Below are 16,868 nucleotides of genomic sequence, written 5' to 3'. Positions count from 1 at the left end.
TAAAAAAAAAAAAAAAAAAAATTTATTTTGCATTTCTTTTTCAAGCAGCATAGACATTACACCCCTGGAAATATTCAAAACGGTGTATGTAAACTTGGTGAAAATGAAGTCATTAATTCCTATAAAGCTGTAGCAAGTATCTAACAGACTCACAACATAGCCCCAAGTTCCTCATCATAGCCAGATATTAGTGCAACAAATGGCCAAAGTCCGCAGTGGAAGCCAGTAGCATGCACCAAGCCAGAACAACTCACCATTATTTTAGAAAAATGGGAAAGCTGAACACAACCAGTGATTTTGGGTGGCATATAACAGTGAGGTATTCCTTGCATCAGTAAAAGAAATTCATTTGAAATCCCTCTCTTCCCCCCCTTCTGGTATTTACCTCTTCCCTCTCAAGTTTCTTTATTCTCTGCACAGTAAGAAAAAGCAGAGCGTACGTTATGCATAAATTCATGACAGAGAACACTGTTTTAGAACAAAGCTCCCTTGCGTGGGTGCACGTCTATAAAATAAAAGGCTTTGTTATTCTACTGAGTACGTATCCACAGCCAGGAATCAAATCAGATCTCAAAACTTTATTTTGACAGCTACACGCAGTTATATTTTCACCAGAGGCTTGACTTCCACATTAATACCTAGATTTTAGTGATATCATCACAAGATGAATCAAAACTGACATCTGAAGCAAAAGTAGTATTAGTAATAGCTAGGGAGGAGAATTCTCATCCCTGAAATCTGTAATTTATTTTAATTACTTTACAAAGTTACCAACCACAGGGAGAAATGAGTCTGTTCCCAACTCATATTAAGAAACTGTCCCTTTATGATACAGAATTGCTCAGCTCTACATAATAATTATTTTGTGGTGCACAGCAATATTAGATATCCCTTCTCTAGAGGAAGCCTGCAAATACTGTTGGCGTTACACTTTTAGAAGTTAGAGAAAATAACCTGTAGCAATGCTGCCAGCTTGTACAAACTGCTGTAAACAACAGAATCCAACCACCAACACAAACGTGTTACGAAAGAATCTGCTCCATCCTTTGCAGAATCAGAAACGCAACATTTTCTCTGCGCTACATATTAATTCAGTTTATTAATTGGAAGACTGCACAGTGCAACGTGAAGTTTGATGTTGCAAACAACCCTTATATATCACGAGAACGTTTTGCACCGTACTACGGATTTATGGCATGAAAGACTTTGATTCCGCATAGCCCCATCTGTCTTTCCTACAGATGCACCCCCATAGGCACTTCAATGTTATATAAACTCCTTAAGAGATGAAGATTATTCTGTAACTTCCCCAAATCATCCTCCTTTAAGCAAGTATTACCTAACAAAGATGCATTATGCAGCTCAGAAACACATTAGATTCCTAGGTTTCTACTAGACGCCAGCATAAAAGAATACCTGCTAAGTATTTTCAGATATTAAATAAAGACAAGCAAAGCTGGATAAGTGCAAGAGGGAAGGATAACTGGCATCAAGTAACAGGTGCCTGACTGTACATAATTCAAAGTCAGGCTTCAAACAGGGTGCACAGCCTTCCTGGCAAAATGGAAACGCCGCTTTGCACCTTGCTGTGGAAGTTACCCCTAGGAAAGCGGCTTCAAACATCTGCGCCAATTACACACATACACGGGCAACCCAGGCACCGCATCCCGAGAGACCATTCAATTCATCTGAAAGAAAACAAACCAGAGCCTTCAAAGGTGAGCCTGCTTTTTTTTTTTTTTTTTTTTTTTTTTTTTCCTAAAAGAAGGAAACAACAAAGAAAGAAAAAAAAAAAGAGAGAAGAGAAAAAAAAAAAAAAAAAAAACAAACCAAGAAAAATAACCCACAAGAAAGTTATACTTCACTACACAGAAACATTTGTCACGCCGCCCAGCACTGACAAAATCCGGATGCACTCAGAAACTACAAGGAGCCTCACAGCTGGCAGCGAGGATGAGGAGAAGAATTCGATCCCCAGTCGCACACGCACGCACACCCATAGGAAGTCTCACACACGTACAGACAGACAGACGTATGCTTGCAGACGTCCTCCTCCTCCGAGGCCGGGGCCGCCGGAATCTCCCGGAGCCCGCGGCGGGCGGAGCGGGGAGCCCAAGGTTACGGCCCGGAGCTGTGGAGCCGCTCCCCGCGAAGGACGCGATGCCGCCCGCCGCCCCCAACGGCCGCCCCGCGCGCAGCCCGCCGCCTCCTTTTACCTCAGCCGCCGGGGCGCACGCCGCCGCCGGCCCCGCCGCGCCGCGCTGCGCAGGGTGGCCGGGGCCGCGCCGAGGCGACGACCTCCTCCTCTTTCCTCCTTCTCCTCCTCCTCCGCACACTCTGCCTGTGTGTGTGCAGCCCGCCCGCCTCGCAGCGGCGGCGGCGGCTCCTCCTCTCTTCCCTTCCCTCCCCTCCTCCCCCGCCGCCGCCGCGCCCGGCTCGGCCCCCGCAGCGCGCAGAGGAGCGGGAGGGAAACGGGGAACCCCCACCGCCGCCGCCTGGGAGAACGGGGCCGAGCCGGACCGCGTTCCGCACCCTGGGCTGCGGCCGCCGCCGCCACCTCCTCCGCCCGCCGCCGCGCAGGGCCGCGGGCAGCGCATGGCAAGTGGGCGGCGGGGCCGCGGGCGCGGAGCTCCGCCCGCGCCGCCCCCACGCACGGCCGTGCTCAATTCTTATGGAGCACGCAGGCATGTGTATGTATGTACACGCATACGCCTCACAGACTGTCTGCGTGGGCGGTGTTTCGACGAGGATGCCCGTGCCGGCGTGACTGTGTTTACTACATGTTTTTAAAGGCGATTGAATGGGCGTGAAAGAAGCCCCCCCTCCCCGCGTTCCCTGCTGCGGCCGGGCCTTCCGAGCTTGACAGGAATGCACCGCCGAGGAGAATAAAGACTGGGGAGAGGGGTGGTGGAACCCCGGTTCTCTCAGACTGAGGGAAGGTTTGCAGACAGCGTTACCATACTGCAGGAGCCGACTATCTGAGCCCACAGATGATCATGAAAGAAAGGGTCCAGTGTGAAAAGCGCCACGTAAAGTCTTCTGTGGTAATCTTGAGTTCTGGCCGTGCCTTAAATCATGCTGTGAGGTCAGCTGCCTTTTTATATTGTTATGATTTTTCTTCGAATTTTTGTCTCCAAATTGCAGTGGGACCACTTGAGGTTCATTTGAAGCAAGCAGCAGCTCGGCTTGCTTGGCCTGTGTTGGGTCCCTCTGGGTGCACCCACAGTCAGGAATGTGGGATCCCCTCTGCAGATAGCCTGACTGCAGACCACTGCCACGTTGCTGGCTGTGTAACACCCTGCTCCCTGTGCCACTGTTTGCTGTCATTGCGTGCCCAGTGACAGTTTTCCCTCCCTCCTCTGGCTTTTTGTGACAAGTCTTTTCCTCCGCATCTAGAAAAAACATAAACGCCCACAAAGACAAACAAAGTGCAGAGTTTTACAACCAGAGCAGGTTCCTTGTCTGCAGCCACCCTTTTGGACTTTATCATTAGCAAACTGCTGAGGTTGGCCTCCCAGGGCTTTGGGCTGGGCCACCTGAAAGTGCCACTGACACCAAACCTCTGATAGCACTTGGGAGTAAGAAAGGATGGCTGACCCTGCTTGGGGACATGACCTGGGGTAAACTGAGGAAGCTGTGGAGAAAGAGCTGAAAAATCAAGCATAGAAAAACTAATTTTGCTAGATTGTCATAAAGGTGTTGAACTGCCATGAACTACTCAGTCTGACAGCACAGCAGCAAGCACTTCCACAGACAAATGACAAAGTTTATATCATTCTGTACCACAAACTATGAAGTTCTAGCATGAACTCTATTGGTGCTAAACGCTGTACCACAATACGATAGAAATTGTTCTGCCTCTGAGAGCTGATATGGTGCTCCTGGAGCTGCCATGGAAAGGAGGTGAAGAGAGCAAAAGCAACAGTGACATAATTTCTGGGACTGCCTATCAGCACAGCACACCTTCCCACTGAGACTTTTCTATCACTGAGGTAAGTGTTATTCTAAGCGGATGTTTTTATTTGCTTGTGTCTACTCAATTAGAAATTCCTCACAGGCATAGTGGTAAAAGTAGGTATTCAGAAATATATGAAGGGAAATGATCCAGATAAGGCTTAGGTAAGGTATATTGCGCCAAAGGAAGAGCATAAAGAAAACACCGAAGGAACAGGAATGAGAAGTGCATGAGATGGATGAATGCCAGAGCAGTAGTTATAGCCAGTGAGGTTGGAGGACATTAGATTTAACATGAGATGGACACGGGGCTAGGGAAGAAGGGTTTGTTTGTCATTCCAGAAGTATTTGTCTCTAAATAAATGAAATGGATACATGACAGAGCACTGAAACAAATTGCCAAGAGAAGCTGTGGAGTCTCCTTCTACGGAGATGAATCCAAGATTCATCTGGATGCCTACCTGTGCAATCTGTTGTTGGGTACATGCTTGAGCAGTTGGGATTGGACTCAATATCTTGAGGTCTCTTCTAACTGCTGGGACTCCATGATTTGCATGTATAGATATGAAGGTGTACATACACTTCATGTCTTTTTCATAGCTGTTGGTGATGAGTGACATGTTTTTTTGATTGGTTTTGGAGTATGTTAATTGTTATAAAAGATAAAAGTAATAATGACAATTATTTTAATTCCGATGATGTATAATGACTTACTCGCTAGCAAACACTATTTGACTCTCACTAGAAAACTTGTGTGGTTTGAGTTCAGGCCTCTAGATCTTGCAACAGTTCTAACTATAGATAGTATTCTGGTTCTTAATGGTATCTGCCTTTTCTCATAATTTCTTCTTCACCCACAAGAATGGCTTCTGCATGACAATATGCCATGGCTGATCTATGCAAGGGCATTTTATTCCAGGATTAAATTCAGGTCTATTATCTTTTTAAAACTACACACACACAAATAGCAAAACGTAGAGACTTGAAATGTTTAAGTAACCACTTGAAATGCAGACAAGGAGTATTATCTCAGAATTAATGAAAGTACAGTTTCTTTACAAAAGGCCCTACTTTGTTCTCATGCACATTCTCTGAAGTCACATACATGACCATTGAAAGTTAGGTGGTCAAAGGAAGTTATCAGGGCTGTGGCTCTGCAAGAATACTGCAGGTACTGACAATGTAAGTTTTAACAGCAAGTGGACTTTGCATCTGAAGGAATGGAAATAAAGCCATACAGAGGATCAGAGAGTCTCCCATGGAGCCTTAAGTGATAGGGTCAGCCCACAGACCTAGGTCAATTCCAGCTTTACAAGTTTTGTTGTGGTACAACTTTGTTTATAAACTAGACTTCTAAACAAGCTGCAACTGATGATGACACTTTCATCCTTGCTTCTCCACCGATATGCTTTTGACTTCAGCAGTGCTTCCAATGAATTGAGGAAAAAAATGTGTGACTTAACCAGTTTGGAGTAAGTTAGGAATGAATCTGGGAACTTCAAGCTTGTTCTTAAATTGAGTTGCTGATTTGCTGTGGACAAGATACAGATGTTCCATTTCTTTTTCTTCCTTGCAAAATATTAGTATTTTCCTCACTTGGAAGGACTTCTCAGTGCAGGACGTTTTTCAGTTCTTGTGTTAAAAGATTACATGTAAAAGTCTGTCAGTGCTGAAGATGGCACCTTGGCAACTTAGAAGGTTTAGGAAAAGGTGAGCAGTGCTAATAATTCACGTAAGTTGAAAACATAGTGCTGCAGGAAATACAGTAGAAGATCTAACCTCTGAAGCGATTAGCTGAAGCAGACAGAATTTAATATGGCTGCCTCCATGGGAGGTAGGAAGCCACACCACACAATTGCGTTGGCTAAAAATTACAGCTTTCCTCAAAGAAACTAGCTCAATCAGAAAAATTACCAAATGCATTCTTTGATAGGTTTGTAAAGTCACTGGAGTCTTCCATTTTCATTTCTTACCTAACATCAGAGTGCAAGACACTTTAGAACCACAAACCTACTATGTGTCAGAATATCCACACAAAGGAATTTGCTTTTTGTTGTGGGTTTTTTTCAGGTTCTCCTAAGGCAAAATTTTCATTGGATATCACCATACTCAGTGACTGAAAGTGTGTATTAGATGTAGAAATACGGTAGGTATGTAAAGTTCAAAAATTCAGTGAGAACATGGAAGCTGTAGTTGTTCTCTATTAGCTCACAGTTAGACAAGATCCGTATAGCCGGTGTTGATCTACCATGCGTTGTTTTTCCTATCGATTTATACCACCTCTAGATCTGATCATTAACTTCATTATTTCTAAGCCTAGATGTTTCTGGTAGAAATATGTTGACATGAAATACTAAGAAACATTTTGTCTGCTTAACAAAGCATAGTTAAGCAGTCAGCTCAGAACTGGCAACACAAGGCATTTTTCCTCAAGCACAGTCTTCAGCATGTCTAAGCTTTAGAGAACATTAGTTATTTTTTTCAACACTCATCTGCTGTCATACTGCACATTGCACAAAAACTGCTTCCTATGTCACAGGTAGTACTTGGGGATGACCACTCTGCCTTTGGTTCCTACTAGAACCTGCATTAGGATGATGGCTCAAACTGATACTCCTCTGATACAGCTTGATTACCCTGGGCTCAGTGCTGTGCACAGTAGCTACAGTGCTTGTAGCAACAGGACTTCTGTTCTGCATGCTGGAAATCCCTGAAAGGACTTCTGCCAAAGGGCTCCATCCAATGTGTTATCATCTGCCACTAACAGTACTGTGGTTGATATTGATGGGTAAATCTCTGGTCAATAGCCAAAGCATCCACTTACATCAATGTTTTTTCCAAGTCTTATATTGCAGCCAAGTCTGTCTATCTTTAACGCAAAAGGCAATCTTGTAGTTAGTTATTCAAGAACTCAATTGCAGATTGAAGAAAAAATACATTGATTTTTTGTCTTCTTTAAAATATATATATATATATATGTGTGTGTGTGTGTGAGACAAAGTCTAATAATTGTGGTTAAAATGCCTTTTTTTTCCCCCCCATAACTCTTTCTTGAGCATTGCTGAACCATTTTATTGCAGCCTGAGGTAGACAGCAAGCTTGGAATATTTTAGTCAGGGCAGTTAAAATTTTGGCAAAAAAACTGAAAGTGCGAGGCAGTTTTAACTGTAGATGTCACTACCAGCTCTCCCTTGCAAAATGCTTGGCTACACAGGTATTTTGGTTAGACAGGACACAGCATAATGGGAGAGATTTTCCTCTGAAACTTTCATTTTTTGCAGCATATTTTTCACAAGATTTTTCACTTTCCACATCTGTGAATACCATCCTGTTCCAGACCATTCACGATTCTGATCATTTATGTCAGCTGTGATACACTTGTGCTGCAGACGCATGCCATACCAAATGCTTTGATATAAAAAAAACTGAAGTTGCCTTATTAAGCATTAGTTTGCTTGACAAACAAGATCTCTTCCAGTATCTTAGCCCTGATTCATAATGAAATAAAATCATCTCTGATAATTAGCTTCTTCCTAGGCTTTTCAGGAAGCTAGACACATTCAAAAACACATGAATAGGAACAAGTGGGAACATAAGGAATGTTTCTCCTCTGCCTACGACAAAATATTAATGACAAGCAATGCAATTATTGTTTTTGATGTCTTACATATTAAATTGAGTGAATATTACTGCTCAAAAGCATGGTGGGAATCTACTCAGAATACTAAATAGTCTCCTCATTGTATTGCAACATATTTGTCTTCAGTCTTGGACTCCAAATCTACTGAATGCAGTAGAACAGAAACATGTGGCTAGAGAAGACTTCTCTAGAAGTTGGATTATGCAGCAGAGACAAAAACAGAGCTTTCATGATAACCAACTGTAAGAAATCTGTGCTGAGAACTTCTTTAAGTATGAATGAAAAATGCAAAGATTTGTTAATTTAGGATTTTCCAGACTGAAGGGAGAGTTAAACCCTAAAAGAGGACAAAGTAGTCCAATCTGTGAATTTTTCTGGTTGATTCTTTAGCTTAGCTGTTGCCTGTTCCTTGTTTTCAGTACCATTAAAAGTTATTCAACACCCAGTATTCTAATATCTCCATACTTGTCATTTGGTTTAATATAAAATGTATGGATAGGATATTAAGCAGGAAATTTGAAGACACTCACTAAGAGCATTAGTGGCAAGTACTTGCAGCAGCTATGCAATTGGCACAGTGAAGAATAGAGACCCTTTAGTCTGTTCTTTTTCAAGATTTTATCAAGGATTATACGATGTTCTGCTTGCAATAGAAGCTTCCTTCCAGACCTATGTCAAATTATACAGAATCTTCTCTGTATTTTCTTTTAAATTTTCCAGAAAAGCTGACTTAACTAACAACACTACCTTGTATTTCTCTCCTGTTGGCATACCTTTGTGTTCTTCCTTTTCTAGAGCTTAGGTTTTTTTCTCTTTCTCAAAACTTCCCTGAGAAATTGTGGCGTGATATCATCGGTCTTACTGAAGTGCAGTCAGCCTTGATGTCATCTCTGTCATTTGTGTGGTCCAAGTCTAAGAGCATGTAGAGCACGCAGTTGCTTTCCATGCTGCACCAACATCAGAGATGTCCCTTGAAAGTGACATTGTGAGTGTTCAGGCTGTGACTCTGGATAGCAAACAAGGATCACATCAGCAAACTGCCTGAACAGCCTTGGTATTTTAATTCTGCTGTTGCTTGACACATTTTTCCTCTGGTACCACTGCAAAAGTTAGAGACGTCAAAAGGACTTGACTGTTTTTCTCCATGAAGGTGTGCAAGCCCACTGGGAGTCAGCCAAATGTATTTTGTATGACAGCAAGCATGAGTTGTTCACCTTGTTTGACAGTCAGTGACAAAGCACAAGGCTGTCTGCTGGCAAAGAGGGACACTGGAAAGGACAGTGCAGGGCACCTCTATGCCAGAGAGGCCTGAATATGTTAATGCCACCTACTGCTGAGCCATCTGCAGTTTATTACATGATAGTGACTTGATGGACAGTGACTTATTAAAAAGAAGTCCCACCATATCCACTGCACAGGCTTAAGCGCAGCTCCTGCTGTGCTGCTTTTTATCTACTCACCTGATTATCAGCAGTTGTTTTTAATTTATTTACTAGCAGTGACACATGGCAGGAGTCCACAAATGCAGAAGACAGCAGCTGGTTGAGCCCCAAAGGAACCACTTTTAACAAGTAGACAACAAGCTACACTTTGGTAGGTGCAGAGCAGGCTGGTCACTTGAATACTAATACATCTGCTTTCTGCAGGATGTTACTGTGGTAGGGGCAGCGAGAATGTGGCATTAATGCAACCTACTGAGGAACAGTGGGACAGGGTTACAGGAGGTCCCTTTTAAGGTACTTCTGACATCACTGCAGAATGGATGGCTAGTGGGTCCCCTGCATGCATAGAGCTCACACAAGCAACTGCAGTTACCGGTCTTCTTCTTTTTGATATGAATAGTTGCCACATCATCTTCTGGAGTAGCTAAGCTACAGATGAGTAATTCTAAGTGATTTGTCTATTGTCTAGTGTTGAACAGAGATCAACTCTGCAGTATCTCACAATGGTTAATACTGTTACTGATCCCAGGGGTACTAGGGTAACTAGAAGGCTACCAGTGGCTTTAAAACAAATAAAAATAAATTGTTGCATCTCTTCTCTACATTAATGGTCCTTAAACCTGTGTCTTGATGTACAGTAAGCAACATGTTCTTGCTGAGGAGTGGGCAGTAATTTCCACCATCAGGCCAGTGACGGACAACATCACACGGACAACAAGCTGTACAAGAAACAAAATGTGATGGCCTTATTAGCAGCCTTAATCAGTCAATGGCCTTCTCCTCAAGCTGCATAACAGGATTTTATCTCCTGACCCTTAAGAACTTACACTGGATGGGCTTGAAGGAGCCTGAGAAAGACTCTGGTGATTGCAGACAGCAAGAGCTGAGACACAAACGAAGGTGTTCGCTTCCCTGAAGTACAGACATGCTATCAGAGGCATATTTCCAATCTTTGTGCCCACCATTGCCTCACAGGGCTGTTTTTCCCCTGATTTTAGAGAACAAGATATTTCCTGCTAGCCAAGTCGATCCCAGGTTGAAAACTCAACATGACTAGCCTCAGAATATATTCAAAACAAACAGTAAACACTACTATTTGTGTTTCCATCTTAGTCATCCTCCACTCATCCTCGCTTTCCACCATCTGCTACTACAATCTCTAACTCCAGACAACTTCCTGAAAAGGAAGGATCTCTACTTGTAGGGCAGTGAGTCTACCCAGCAGCACTGAGGGATTTGCAGGCACACAGCCAGGTGTGTGCCAGCTGCCTTCCTTTTCCAAGCACTGCCAGAAGCAGGTGAAACATGCATCAAGTCACCTGGCCTCAGCAGAAGTTAGAGACAGTGTGCAGGAGATGTTAAGGAAGTGAACTTAGGCAGATAAATTACCGGTGCAATTTCACTAGTTTCATCAATTCCAACAAGGATGGATTTGGTCCAAGAAAACAGCAAGAACATGACCCTTCACAAAGTCAGAGCCAGGGAATCAGCATTACATGCTACAGCTCACATTTACAGTTCTGCACATGCACTAGAACATTAGCTCTCAATTGCTCATCTTCAGTTCTCTAACTTGATAGTATCACTTCTCAGACTGAAACCTTAATGAATGCTTGCCAGTTCTTGTAAGCACACTAAATTTCATAATTTAAACATGTTTTGAGGCTCCAGAGAAAAAAAATGTACATCAGTGAGTACCAGCCATCTGGAAAGCTTTAGAGTCTTATTTTGCTCATTTGTTTGTTTGCTGCTCAGTTACTACAGTACTGGAAGTGTAATTTTTTTTTTTAATTATTTTTATTTATTTTTTTATTTAAGGTTACAGCTTGGGTTTTGACTACCAAATGAAAACATAGCTCATGCAGGAATAATTCACTGCTTTGAAACGTAAATGATTTCTGAATGATAAATGAGGTTTATAGTTGTGCCTATACCATTATGAACTGTTAATTCTTCCTGATACTGCTTGCAAAATGCCATTTTTCTCCTCCCTCCCAAGTTGCAAATGAGGAGTAGGATCTTGAAATTAGGGTAGAAAGGAAGAGACAGAAGCAGCCTCACCAGTCAGCTAATCAAAAAAATTATTGGTCACAATATATTTAAGCATTTTTAAAGCTTCAAAATAAAAACTAGGAGCCAACGTGTCAGCTTCTGATACTGAGAAGATATCAGCTGCCCTCAGACTGTGGGAAGATTGGGACACATTGTTATGGATTACAGAGGATGTCAATCACATTAGAAGACTATAATGCTATAGACCCTTGTCCCATGTTGTTTTGTTGCTTACAGCCATAAGCACTTCTTAAGCTACAGGAGATGAGGTACAGATGTGAGCGGAAAAACAATCTGGGAGATGAAGCTCTGTCACAAGCTTGCACTGTCAACAAACTGTCACGCATACCAGGCACCCCTCAAAACAAGGAAGGTTACAATCACGAAGGCAACATTTTAACTAACAGGATTTCAAGGTGTTAGTACATGAAAAAAAAAAAAAAAAAAATTAAAATACCAAGTAATTCTTGAGTTCCTAACGATCAATTAGTGTTTACTGTTTTACGCAGCTACAAAGCTTGTCCATAGACTAGAAGACCGACACCACTCCTACTGAGGTCCAGTATAGGACAGTACGGTGACATTTCATAATATAACAGCAATGACAAGTAATTACAGAATCAGAGGGGTTGAAAGTGGCCTCTGCAGATCATCTGCATCATCCACAGCTAAAGTAGGTTCCCTAGGGTCAGTTAGCTGAAGTTTTTCCACATACGAATGATACAGATGTTTAATAATAATAATTTCTAGATTGTTTCCAGTTATGGCCAGAAAATTCCTCTTTTAAATATTCTCCTAAGGTCAATATTTTCGATCACACTATGTACATCTAGGCTTTGACTAAGAAAACCTGCATTGTTTGCAATTATAGATACAAAATGCCTTCCAGAGATGTCCTTTAGAATATATAATGATCCCAGCCTGGGTGTACAGTAAGTTTAATACTACAGTGTGTGCCAGCTCTGCCTGTGTACAAAATCAAAACAGCTTTAAATAATAATAAAATAAATAAATAATAAAATAATAATAAAATTGGGTTATTCCTTCCACACTCACACCTATTTTTTTTATTTATCCTTGCTGACATTAGTTTATGTATCACGTTATTCATTTCTTAAAACATGCTTTTAAGTGTTACATAATTTTGTTTAAAGAACAAACAATGAGAAATGGATTTGAAGTGTGTGCTTTGACTTAAAAAAGCAAAACTAAACAACACAAAACACCTACAGTTTTCAGTGTCTTCAATGTCAGCCCTGCCAACGTCAAGGATGGTGAACAAGGCCCAAAGTGAGAGAGTAAGTAGAATGCTATAAATTAGATTGCCTCTCAGGACCGTCATTTGTTAAACGGGATCACAAAACATCATATAGATAGCCAAGGAACAGCAATAGCATTTTTTAAAGTAAAAGACAACTTGGATGTTCCTAATACCTTAGCATTACCTTAACAGGAAGGACAAGCTGATATTATTTTTTGTAACTGATGCTTTAAGTATGATTGTCCCCATCACTTAAAGAAAAAAGAGCAGAATGAACTGAAGATCAGCTCCAGGTTCAACTGTATCATCACCATATAATTGCTGCTACCAGGGACAGGGGAAATCTCTGTGTATGGAGGCTCATTGCACAGAGTTAAGACGGACATTCTTCATCTTTCTTCCCCAAGCATGTTTCCCAGAAAACAGAGGAGAATGGAGAAAAACAATTAGAACCTCTACCTTTCAGCAGATGGATAATCTACAAATTCACCTAGCCTGAATATGAACACAACCATGAACATTGGCTTTTCTTTTTCCTCGCCCTGATAAAGGCTTAGTATTTCCTGTGAGTGCTCTCCACAATGATGAGGAACTCATGCTAACGGCCAGCACATGCCATGATTTCTGGACAACACGGACGTAGTGATAGTGGGTGTTTGTTTTGCTTTCTTTTATCTTTTTATGTTATGTTCTTTTTGTTTGGTTATTTTGAGTTGCCTACCTAAATGAGAAAACAGAGTCATAAGAATTGAACACAAATATAGGTGTGGAGGGAGAAAGACTAATACAATAAAGATAACTTCTGTGGAAAAAGAAAGCAGCACAAGTGGATGAAGGAGAGAACATAAAAGAAAGAATAATGACAAGGAAGAGGACATGGTAGAAAATAAGAGTTAAAACATGCTACATTAAAGCAAAAGCAACAATCTGCTATATAAAAAAAAAAGAAAACAGAGAAGGAATAAAATAGAAAGGAAGACAAAAATACACAAATTTATTCCAAAGATAATTAATAGGCTGATAAAATGGCAAATATAGAACAAAACTAAATGTCCTTTAAAAGGCAAGATATGTCCTTGGAGGAGATGGCAGCAGAGTTACCTTTCCATTCTCTCTTCCCCACCCCTCCAGCAACATCTCAGGCAAAAACTGTAGGTATTGAGTAAATTTTTAATAGAGAGCATAAATGATTTACATGCTCACAGCAGTGCATCTCTCCTTCCTCTAATATCAGTTAAATTCTTTCACCAAGTATCAAAGCCTTGATTGCCAGCATCACTGCTGTAAATAAGGCTAGTCCTTTATTTCTTCTGTACCTTCTGATAGTATATTTCTTTACTCACTGTCAAGCTCTAATTGAGAAATTTCTCTTAAAAATGTATTTTAGTGGAACATGGATACCTAATCTAAAAAATGTTTATACTCTTAGGAGGAATAAAGAACAACTGTTAACATTTGGTTGATTCCAGAATTAATATTTGTATGATCTTACATCTGAAGCTGAACACACATGAATGCTTTTGGGTGTAGCATAATAAAGAGGTGGTTGCTAATCTTAGCAGCACCTCATGTAGATTAGACATTATAATTGATGCTTACAGAACAAGACCCAGAGAAATTAATTTTATGTTGCTCCAATTTCGCTGGTTTAAATTGAAGAGTGACATGAACTCCCTCTACCATGGGAAACAAACAAAAAAGTGCACATATTCATGCACAGCAGTTGTTTTTATTTGTTCTCTAAGAGTGGGTGGGCGTCTTATTACTGCTGAAGTTGAGCACTCCCTAGCTCAGTGCCCTGTGATCTAGCTGTATCAGATATGAGTCTCCCTCAGTTTCTTTTGGCTTAACACACTTCCCCTTGCACTCTCCTTCTCTTCTTGTACACCATCCTCCCCCACGTATTCAATCTCCAGGATCTTTAAAAAAGAAAACAAAAAACATGTGTACACTGATGTCTCTTCCTATATTTCCAGTAGCATTTCACTCAACTATCTGGCTTCATGCAGAAAGCCGAGGAGAGGAGGACCTTAAGTAAAAGAGAAATACTGTTGTTTCTTTCTCTTGTTTCTTTTCTCATGAGCTTGCTCATGTGCCTTTAATGACCAACCTGGATAGACCTGCTGGCACCACGCTGTGCCTTCAGCAAAGGAGACTGCCAGAGACAAAAGGTACTGACAATTTATACTAGTTGGGCTGAAATTTATATATTGGGATAGATAACTGAAATAATCTGAATATTATATTTTACATAGGAGACAATTGACTGTAGAGTCTATAGGCACAAGTGCAAGCAGTGTAAATCTTTACATCTCCAGAGCCAGGAACCTAATTCAACCAGAGCTCATCAATGAAAGCCTGAAGTAAATGGAGCAGCTCAAAGATTGTACTGAGGTACCTAGCATTAGCCTGCTTCTCCCCAAGAAGTGTCTGTCTCCAAGAGAAGGCTCATGGCTTTGAATTGTGCCAGATTCAACACTCTAAAATACTCCTGACACGAAATGCGAGAAACCTTCAAATCATTCAACTTAGATGGCTCAATGTACTGACTTCTCTGAACCATTTTCTCAGACATTTGTCTCTAGGCACTGTAGAACGCATTGAGTTGACTGTGTGAGGTTTGTAGTAGCAGAGCATCCAGAGCTAATTTTTCTTTCCCATATTGCACAACAGCCATTACCGCAGTATAAGTTCCATATGCCAATGCAGATAAAGAAACCATGAAAAAGAGTTTAACTAAAACAAAAATAATTCAGATTCATAACAGTCAATGAGCACTTGCCGGGCTGGTATGAAATCTTGTTTTAGCAACTCTTAATTAAAGCTGGCACATTCGAAAAACTCTAATCTAAAATTGTACTTATCTGGAAAGTCATAAAAGAGGGAACTCCAATCACTAATGTTTGAAGAAAGGAAAGATCAGGTAAGAGCTTTTTGTGTATGGAATCCCCAATTAAATATTGGCAGAAAAAGGATGTGACAGAAGTAACAGTTGGGGAAAAAGCTTTTAATCAGAACTCCTGGTTGTCTGAAAAAAAGCGTATTTCTCCACTTTTGAAAGTTTGACTGTTTCTTTTTTTTCCAGAAGTTATTGTGAAACTCTGTGGTACAGTTTTCATAGTCTACTTTAAGCCTTGAAAGAAACTTTCATTTTCCCAACTTTACTTGCTTCAAAAGATGTAACAGTAATAAAGTTCCCTTTGTGATCCTGTTCTCTTCTTTTATCACATCTAGGTAACCATAATTTGAATAAATTAGTATTTCTCATCTCTCTCTCTAATCATTTGGCCTACATTTTGATTCTGTTTTTGTACAGTGATTCAGATGTTATGATTATCAAGATATGGAAGGAAAAGAAAAATTTGTTCTCATAGAATGAATAAATGGGCAATAATGTCCTGTGCGATTTTCCATCAGGCCCAAAGAGACATCAGCATAGCTTAAACTATTCTAAACTCTCAGGGCTCGTCTGTGGATTTTTGAATTCTGTTCAGTTAAACCAATACAGGCTTTTAAGTTGTTGATGCTGATTAAAACAGGAGCAATACAGTATAAGAAAGTCTGTCCAAGGATATTGAAGTAATAGTCACAGTCTGTCTAAACACACAGATACGGTTAGGTGGTATACGATATGCATATATAATATGCTTCAGGACTTAATGTTCATATTGATGCAAGTAAAGATGCCCCAAAGGACACTTTCACATAACTTCCTACTTCTTAACGTATCATCTGGAGCAGTGTTGGACTCTGTTTGTGGTAGAGCAATAATCTAATCACTGCTGCAAATCTTGTACTCTTTTGGTCTTGTCTTTACGGATACTGGAAATCAAGTGTATATGCAAACGCAGACCTACAGAATCACTGTGAACTACAGGCAGGCACTGGCATCGCAGCAGTGGGCAAATGAATATTTATTGCAACTTGAGATAACTTCAGCACAGAATGCAATTCTCACACTTGTATTCAGAAGTCACATGCACTGTGTCACACCAAGACAGATTGCAGAGCAGGGTGTTCACAGGGGATGCCCCAGCATCATAGATCACACACCTTCATGTGTAGTGACCTTCCTGGTGAGAGTGCAACTTTGTCCTTCCCCCAGGCTGTATAACCAAAGAATACCACAACAAAACAAACTAGAAAAACCTAGGGCTCGATATGTTCAGTGTACTAGAGTCAAGTTCATCCAAAAAGTCTAAAACCAAGAACATTTTTCTGCCTTATACATATTTCTAGCTCAAAGTGCACATTTTTCTTTTGCTCTCAAATCCTTTCCTATTTATACCCTTCTTCAACAGCTGTCCCCTATTCCCTGTTGAACATCCATTTTCCCCTAAGATAGATAATTAATTTAGAACTCCAGGCAGTAAGACATAGGTGAGAAACCAGCTTTCCTGGTGTTGTCTTTCTTTTCTTAACCATTAAATTGTGCAATTCTGCCTAACGTTTGCATGAGAACAGGGGAATACATCCAAAATGAAAACCAAACAATAATTCCTTTTAGTATTATGCTAGC

General features: G+C 41.0%; 1 protein-coding gene and 1 long non-coding RNA gene across 5 annotated transcripts in view; one reads left to right on the top strand and one right to left on the bottom strand.

Annotated features, from left to right (window-relative positions):
* Nucleotides 1-16,868, bottom strand: part of PLCB4 (phospholipase C beta 4) — a 241,677-nt gene that overhangs the window by 192,728 nt on the left and 32,081 nt on the right. For 2 of the 4 annotated variants that reach the window (XM_048938281.1, XM_048938284.1), the window contains exon 1: nucleotides 2,217-2,277. The exons of 1 other annotated variant lie outside the window; for it this stretch is intronic. The gene's annotated coding sequence lies outside the window, so the exon portion shown is untranslated. Of the gene's footprint in view, nucleotides 1-2,020; nucleotides 2,092-2,216; nucleotides 2,278-16,868 lie in introns of those variants that run through there. One more of the 4 variants, XM_048938283.1, reaches the window with a different exon arrangement.
* LOC125690185 (uncharacterized) overlaps nucleotides 3,854-16,868 on the top strand; it is a 70,290-nt gene continuing 57,275 nt past the window's right edge. The window contains exon 1 of the long non-coding RNA XR_007375548.1: nucleotides 3,854-3,992. This is a non-coding gene — a long non-coding RNA (uncharacterized LOC125690185). The remainder of the gene's footprint in view (nucleotides 3,993-16,868) is intronic.

The sequence above is a fragment of the Lagopus muta genome, chromosome 2, assembly GCF_023343835.1.
Source record: "Lagopus muta isolate bLagMut1 chromosome 2, bLagMut1 primary, whole genome shotgun sequence".
NCBI classification, from domain to species: domain Eukaryota; kingdom Metazoa; phylum Chordata; class Aves; order Galliformes; family Phasianidae; genus Lagopus; species Lagopus muta.
Note: the sequence above shows the minus strand (reverse complement) of the source record. Positions and strands in the feature narration are given on the sequence as shown.